A 7,854-nucleotide genomic window follows, 5' to 3' on the forward strand; every position below is an offset into this window, starting at 1 on the left:
CCCTTACCCTAACTAGAGTGAGGGTCCCTACTTGGACAAGGTGAAAACCACCGCTAACTAGAGACCCCATTTCTAATAATGACATTGTTTACTCCTTTAACTAACAAAATCATTACTGATCATAACGTGCATGATGTAGCCTGTAAAATTAACGCAGACAAAAGAATATTCACAGATGAATTGAATGAAAGGATAAGAGTAGATGAAGAAAGAGAAGAGAAAATGAATGCTGTCCGTATTATTGGGAAAGGAGAGGAGATTTTAAAGGAAACTCCTCCCAAATTGAGTCCTGAAGTGAATAAGAAAAGGAGCACTGTATACAGTATGTCAGCCAGAGGGAAATGAGACAGTAGAGAAATTAGGATGCAGTGAGTGTGACCACAGCTATTTAGTAAAAGGAAAGACCTTTTTTTTTCCACTGTAGAAGCTAGCATTAAAGACCTATATTATGTATTTGGTCAATCAGCTTATTTTCAGTGACCACCTAATTGGGTAGGAAGTTTCTATGCTGCATTAGGTTTTCTTCAAATTTACAAAATTAATTAGTTAGATTCTCCTATTGATAATTATATTAAAATAAGTGGAGGAAGCTTTAAGTAGATTCTTATTGATATTTTTGGAGCATTAATACCATCTGTAGGAGTAGCGCTGAATGATATAAAGATTAGAAAAATGTCTGCCTTGGCTGACAGCTTGCTACTAACACCGTACGTGCCTTAACACTGATTAATGAAATGCTTGGAATACGGGCTATGATTACGCAAAACCATCTTATGTTGGATTTGCTCCTCCCAAAGAAATACGGAGTTTGCAAAGTCTTTGATGGTCGATAGGGGCGGGTCCTTCGCAATGGCGCACAAGCGTCGCCCACTGGCTCAGAGCCAGCAGCTGAAAAATAAAACAATATTTAATTATCATTTTATTTTTCAGCTGCTGGCTGATCCAGCATTGGCAGGGAGTGGCGGGGCTGGGCCATGGGTGGGGGGAGGAGGGGAGTGAGTGCACTTAAAAGTGCGCATGTCAGTTTGGCCAGCTGTCTTAGCCCGGCAAACTGACATGCACACTTGGGTTTCTTCACCCTGGCTGTGTTGCGCAGCTGGGTTGGAGAAACAACACAGGCTCCAGTGCACTGTCTGAGCAGCAGACCAAGCCGCTCAGACCAATCCTGACGCTGCTCTCATGCAAGGTAAAGAATGAGAGCAGCTCCAGGATTGAGTGGGAGTCTGTGCTGGTGTCCCAGGGAGTGCTGGGACACCAACTCCATGGAGAGAGGAGCAGGGCAGCCAGAGACAGAAGATAGGCAAGTTTAAAAAATATAGATTTTAGTATTTCCCCCTCCCCTTTTCCCCCCTTTTGAGATTTGAGGCAGCCGCCACTGATGCTCGAGAGTGCTGTGCTTACATTCCTCTCATAAATTCTAAGCTTAATGGCTATATTGTTAATATTACACACATAAGGCATGAATTAACTGAAGCAGAAGAGACAGGTGCATGGGAAGAATCCAGGTCATTTTTCGGATCGGTCGGTCACAGGTTTGGGTAGATGGGCCAATGGCTGGGGGTGCAGATGGTGGAGTTTAGAAGCTGCTGTTAGCACCAATGTTTGTCACATTAGTCGGTATTGCACGTGTGTTTATTTCCTTGAAATGTCGCAAAGGACTTTCATCATTGAAGGGAAAACTTGTGGGACTAAGATGATGGCAGCAACGAGAGGAAGAAACCGAAAGAGACGGATGTCAAAGTCGAGGAGATGCAAAGTGAACTTTAAGATAACTAGAGGGATTTGCAAGAAACCAAACAGAAGAACCGAAGTGAATGAAAGATGCACTTTAATAAAGAACTGAAGTGATGATGAAATCATTCGGGGGCGGTAATTTGCTATTAATAAAAATCACTCACGTGAGCTATTGCTAATATTTAAACCTGCTTACACTGTCTTTCATGTTGTTTAAACGTCATCCTATGTCACTTGATATTATTATTGACTCCGCTTCTAAAATAAACTTTCATAGTTTCACACTAATCAGCACAAAAAGTTTTCAGATGAAGTCTCCTGAATGCACTAAACCAATGATAAGTTTCGTGAACCACTCTTCTGTCAGTGGTTTGTGACTGTCCCTGAAATGTTTAGTTATTACTGGTGACAACTCAGGTGAAGAAGAAATACATCTAATGAAACAGTTCCAATTTTAAAAGAAAAAAATGTATGCTCTAATAGAATAAAAAATAAAAATAAACCTTCCCTGGCTTTTACTACATAGAAGTAAGAAGAGAAAAAGATTACTTCCCTGACCGGGAATCGAACCCGGGCCGCGGCGGTGAGAGCGCCGAATCCTAACCACTAGACCACCAGGGAATATGCACAACAGAAACCTGAACCACAGCAAGCCTGTGCTGTGGCCAAGTATGTTTCATTTCTAATTTTATTAAATGAACTCAATTAGGTAGAAAACACTGATGGTAATTAAAGGAGGGAAAATAGCAGCAGACACAGAAAACACACTACATTAAGGAAGTCTGTGAGGAAAAAACATACAGCACCTTAAATGGACTGAAATCTGCTGAGAGTTCCCAGCCTCCAAGGTGTATGAGGCTCCCATATCACATACTGGAGAATGAAACCATCAATCACCAATTAACCATCAAGAAAACATAGTAAGTGCAATTAAAAGGGGTCAGTGCTTCTTCTCAGGGCTCCCTAAGGGCAGCTCTTAGGTTTCCAGGTGCACGAGCAGCTCCCCCTGGCTAGAGCCCCTCACTGGATGCTGGGACCCGTGGCCCTAACGTGAGAGTGTTATAAACAGGACTACAAGTCCCAGAATGCAGTGTAAACACCTGGATCTGATGAGGATGGTGGGACGGGCACCTCGGGGTCAGTGTTTCTTTTGCTTTCACAATGTCTGTGAGTTCTGAACCATTTCACTTAAATAAAGATAAAACGTTTACCTTCGTATAGAACTATTCCTCATTCAGAACCCGCCCAGCATTTCATTTATTTGTCATGAAATACTTTATAATTTCCATCTAAAATAGCCCTCCATTACATTTCATTTATTTCGCGTGACAATATACTAGTTAAAACGCATGTTATTTATCATTTAGTACTTTGATTTTTATCTCAATAATAACCCTCCATTACACCTTTCCATTTCCAAGAAAGTACAGAGTCCCAAAGATGAAGCGCTTCCTAATTGCCCGTGATAGATTTTAAAAGGTGCGGGGTTGCATTAGTAAATATTTCAGCTTGTGGGAGCTGTGGCCATAAATACAAAGTATCAGCCCCTATAGTGTCATCATATGACATCATAAATTGTTCAGTCGTCTATATGTAGGGTTAGTTTAAAATGTAAAATTTCCATCCTCCCCGTCGGGGAATTGAACCCCGGTCTCCCGCGTGACAGGCGGGGATACTGACCACTATACTAACGAGGAAGAGATAAAATATTGTTTCCCGTGTAGCTCCTCGTCCTGTGTTTCAATCCGCTAGTTCCTGCCAGTGTACCTGTAGTTTTCATTTCCAGGTTCTTTCACATGGACACAGGCAGCCTCAACAAATACACACACTCACTGCACAAAACACACACACACACAAACCGGCTCTTCCTCAACACCTCACACAACCTTCTCACCTCCCAGCAGACGCTCTCAGCAGCTCCCAGCAGCATCACCTTCCACACACAACAAGCAGCACCGACCCCGCTCTTCAGCCCAGGGGCCCCGGATCTGTCTCATGGGAGGGGGGGGGGGTTGCACAAAGGGACTGAGGGGACACTCTCCCCCCCAGCTGGAGGAGGGAGCTGGACTGGGAAGGGGGAGAGAGGAGGCGGGAAAAGCCAAGGTGTCTGAGAAAGGAGCTGCTTGGGGTTGGAAAGCGGAGGAAACAGAGGAGACTGAGGAAAAGTCCTGGGAGCCGGAGTTGTGACCTGAGGATGTCCGCTCTTCACTCCAGGCCTCCGCTCCACCCACTGAGCTATCTAGCGCCCGTGTGTAGGGTGTTGTTAAGGCACTACATGGCACCAGAAGTGGCCCAGGCGCTGCCCATTGACGCATCTTTCTTTTTTCTATTCACAAACTCAAGGGTTTGCTAAATTGCAAACCCGCCAGACAATTTAACTTGTAGGAAAAATGGCTGAGTAGCGACAGAATTTGCTTATATATTTTGATTTATTATTGTTGCAATCCAAACGTTAATAAAGGGGATTAAGTTGTTTTATAATATTGTAATTGTATTTAAATAGTGCTTACTACCCTGACGAGGTATGTGTAGTTTTGGTAAAACGTGCGTGTGTTCACAAAGGACACGGAGACAGTGCTTGGTTGCAGACACGCGTGGAAGTGCGTCATCGCAGTTCCTCCTTTATTTATAACCCCGAGCTCCGTGCCCCTCCCGGACACGCAGAGCACGCTACGCAAACAAGGAGAGCCCGCATGGCTCTCGATACACTCTTTACATCCCCCCCATGTTTTACTCCACATGGAGAAGGATTAATATAAAATAAACTTAAACAAAATAGAAACAATATAAATAGCTAATAACGAAAAGCACTTCAAACCCCTTAACACCCTTATCCCCATGATCGCAAACACTGTGTACTTTAAACGGTTGTAAATCTCTTTCCGCTATCGACTTCCTTTTCCGACAGCTGCTCAACCATTACTAGACAACAACGGAATCCAAGTTACAAACAGTCCATCTGACAGACAAAGTCTTTCAACTGACTGCTCGGTACAGGATTGGGGCGTAAGTCATATCTCGCACTTCTGGTGCACAAACCTTCATGCTCAGAAACGCAACCAGGCCTGGTTTGTTCAGTCAGCATTGGCCTAGTAACGCTCTCCGTCTCTTGGGCCACTGTGAATGGACCATCTATGATATCATCTACTTCTGCTTCTTCACCAGCCGACTCCCTCACGCCAGCTCTCTTAAAATGTGACACATTTCGTGTCACTCTTTGTCTTCCTCGGGCTGCAGTTATCATTGATCCCTTCACACCAATGACCTCCCACACCTCGGGCTCAAATGGTGTTCTAAACTTTCCTCCTCCTCGCCGACACCTTACTACCACTTGATCTCCCTCTTGAAACCCTCGATACTTAGCTCGTCGTTGGTCACTCGCCCTTTGATTAGTAGCTCTTCGTCGTTTTTGAGTGGCTTCAACATCCAACACCGGAGGTTTCCATTTAGGGCCTGATGGGATACAGTCACGGGGAGACACTTTGAACATCAAGGAAGAGGGAGCACAACCAGTAGTGCTATGGGGCGTTTGACGATAAGCACTCAGGAACTGATGCAAACACTGTTCACTGTCTTCCTTCTGCTCCACTCCAATCCTTAGAGCCCTGTTCAGAGTTTGCATGAACCTTTCCACATCCCCGTTCGCCTGAGGCCAGTAGGGCATTATTTTGCGATGACGAATTGCCAAACTGTCAAGATACGACCTAAACTCTTGCCCCTGGAACAGGGGACCATTATCAGTTCAAACTTCATCAGGCAGACCAAACAAAGGAAACGTCTTTTGCAAAACTGGCCGCACATTTTCAAACGTCGTTGACGATACCACTTCAACCACTGGGAACTTAGTATAGGAATCAATCAGAACAGCAGTCAACCTCCCATCTGGAAAGCTCCCAAAGTCCATGCTTACTTTAGCCCAAGGTTTCAGAGTGGGCGGTTCGGTCACCACAGGGCAACTCGGAGGTTCCATCGATGTTATGATACAGGAGTGATACCTCCCTACCATCTCGTCAACCTGACTATCCATGCCTGGGAACCACACTTTGGCACGTAATCTCGCTTTAGTTTTAGCAGCCGCTTGATGTCCTTGATGAGCCAGATCAATCACCCTGGACCAGAGACATTGTGGAAGCACAATTCTTCGTCCCCTCAGAACCAAACCATACTTATCGGTAGACAGCTCATCACGCACCTTCCATATGCTTTGCATAGCTATCCTCTGATCAGGGCAGGACACATGTGTCTTCTCTAGGAAATACTTCCATCGTTTATGGCTCAAAGCTTCCTTGACATGACTCAACATCGCATCGTCCTGGGTAGCACTTACAATGTCAGTTACGAGAAGAGCATTAGGACACGCCGACTGTACGACCATGCTGACAAAACCCTCCGTACTTTCCTCATCTTGTTCTTGCCGAGCATCAAACACCTGCGGAGAAGGGTGGCGGGACAGATAGTCTGCCGGATTGTTCACACCAGGCCGATAAACAACCGTGAACCTATAGGGCTGAAGGAGAACTGTCCATCGCTCAATCCTCGGAGGTGCAAGACGGGGGCTCCCCGCAAACAATGACACTAGAGGTTTGTGGTCAGTCACTACCTGAAACTCGTGCCCGTACAAGTACAAATGAAAATGGCGGCATGCCCATCGAATGGCTAGGGCCTCTCGTTCAATCTGCGCATACCTGGTTTCAACCGCCGACAACGCCCAACTGGCATATGCAACTGGGATCCATTCTTGATACCGCTGTTCCTGCAAGAGAACGGCTCCAAGCCCAACGGGGCTTGCATCTACCACCACTTCAGTCCTCCTGCTGGGGTTGAAGTAGGCCATAGTCGCCTTATCTAGCAAGGCAACCTTAATACCCATAAACGCCTGTTGGGCCTCTGGAGTCCAGTCCCAACGGTGTTGACCTTTCGTGAGTCATCGGAGAGGTTCAGACATGGTGGCAAGTTGGGGTATGAACCTTCCACAATACGTGGCCATCCCCAGGAAACTGCAAACTTCCGTGACATTTTGTGGAACAGGAGCCTGACGGATAGCTTCAACCTTCCGGGGGTCCACTTGCAGACCATCTTTCGAAAACACTTAGCCGAAGAATTCTACTGAGGTTTGATAGAAGGCACACTTCTTCTTATGAAGTGTTAGCCCTGCTTCAGTCAGCCGTTTCAACGTTGCTCTTAAATGACGATGATGCTCCTCTGTCGTCTTGGAGTGTATCAATATATCATTGCTTAAGTTGATTACTCCCGGTAGTCCTGACAACGTCTCTCTAATCACATTCTGAATTACTTCAGCGGCTGAGGACACTCCAAAGCTTAGTCTTTTGTACCTTCTCAGCCCTATGTGTGTTGAGAAGGTAGTGATGTTCCTACTTCCGGGGTCTAGTTCCAGCTGATGATACCCCGCATTAAGATCCAACTTTGAGAACCACTGTGCCCCGTTCAGATCAGCGATAATATCGTCCATTGTGGGCGTTATGTGCCTCTCTCTTCGAATGGCCTTGTTTGGCAGGCGCATATCAACACAGAGGCGAATCGCTCCGGGCTGCTTGGGTTTTGGCGCGATCACCAACGGTGACACCCATGGCGTAGGCCCATCCACCTTCTCAATGACACCTTGGTCTTCCAACAGCTGCAGCTCTTTTTCAACGACAGGTCGCAGATGAAATGGCACCCGACGATGTCTCAGTGCCACTGGAACCACACTGTGGTCTATGTGCAGTTTGATGCGTTTTCCTTTCAGCCGTCCCAACCCCTCAAAGAGCTGTGGGAACTCGTTAAGAAGGCGTTCCACTTGAGTATCATATACTTGTCGTGCAAAGAACACCAGTTCTAGCTCTTCTGCCGTGTGGCACCCTAACAGAGTGCCGCGATCCCCGGCCACCACATAGAACTTTGCCTCTGTAGATCTGTCCCCACTGCTTACAGCCACCTCCACTATTCCCTTAAGGGGAAGGGGATCTCGCCCTCCATAGTTATATATTTTGGTAGCCGTTGGGGTAAGTACGAGTTTTTGGAAAAGAGTTTCATCCATGACATTGACAGATGCCCCTGTGTCAATGAGTACGGAGACAAGCGTGCCGTTGACGTGAACATCACTCATGGGCGGCAGTCTCG

The 7,854-nt window shown here is 46.1% G+C and overlaps 2 non-coding genes across 2 annotated transcripts; both read right to left on the reverse strand.

Annotated features, from left to right (window-relative positions):
• Positions 1-2,283: 2,283 nt before the first annotated feature.
• TRNAE-CUC (transfer RNA glutamic acid (anticodon CUC)) lies at positions 2,284-2,355 on the reverse strand. Its single transcript has one exon. It is a non-coding gene; the product is annotated as a tRNA-Glu (tRNA).
• Positions 2,356-3,359: 1,004 nt separating this feature from the next.
• Positions 3,360-3,431, reverse strand: TRNAD-GUC (transfer RNA aspartic acid (anticodon GUC)). The gene has a single exon. It is a non-coding gene; the product is annotated as a tRNA-Asp (tRNA).
• Positions 3,432-7,854: the final 4,423 nt, after the last annotated feature.

This window comes from Pleurodeles waltl, unplaced genomic scaffold, assembly GCF_031143425.1.
Source record: "Pleurodeles waltl isolate 20211129_DDA unplaced genomic scaffold, aPleWal1.hap1.20221129 scaffold_67, whole genome shotgun sequence".
Taxonomy (NCBI): Eukaryota; Metazoa; Chordata; class Amphibia; order Caudata; family Salamandridae; genus Pleurodeles; species Pleurodeles waltl.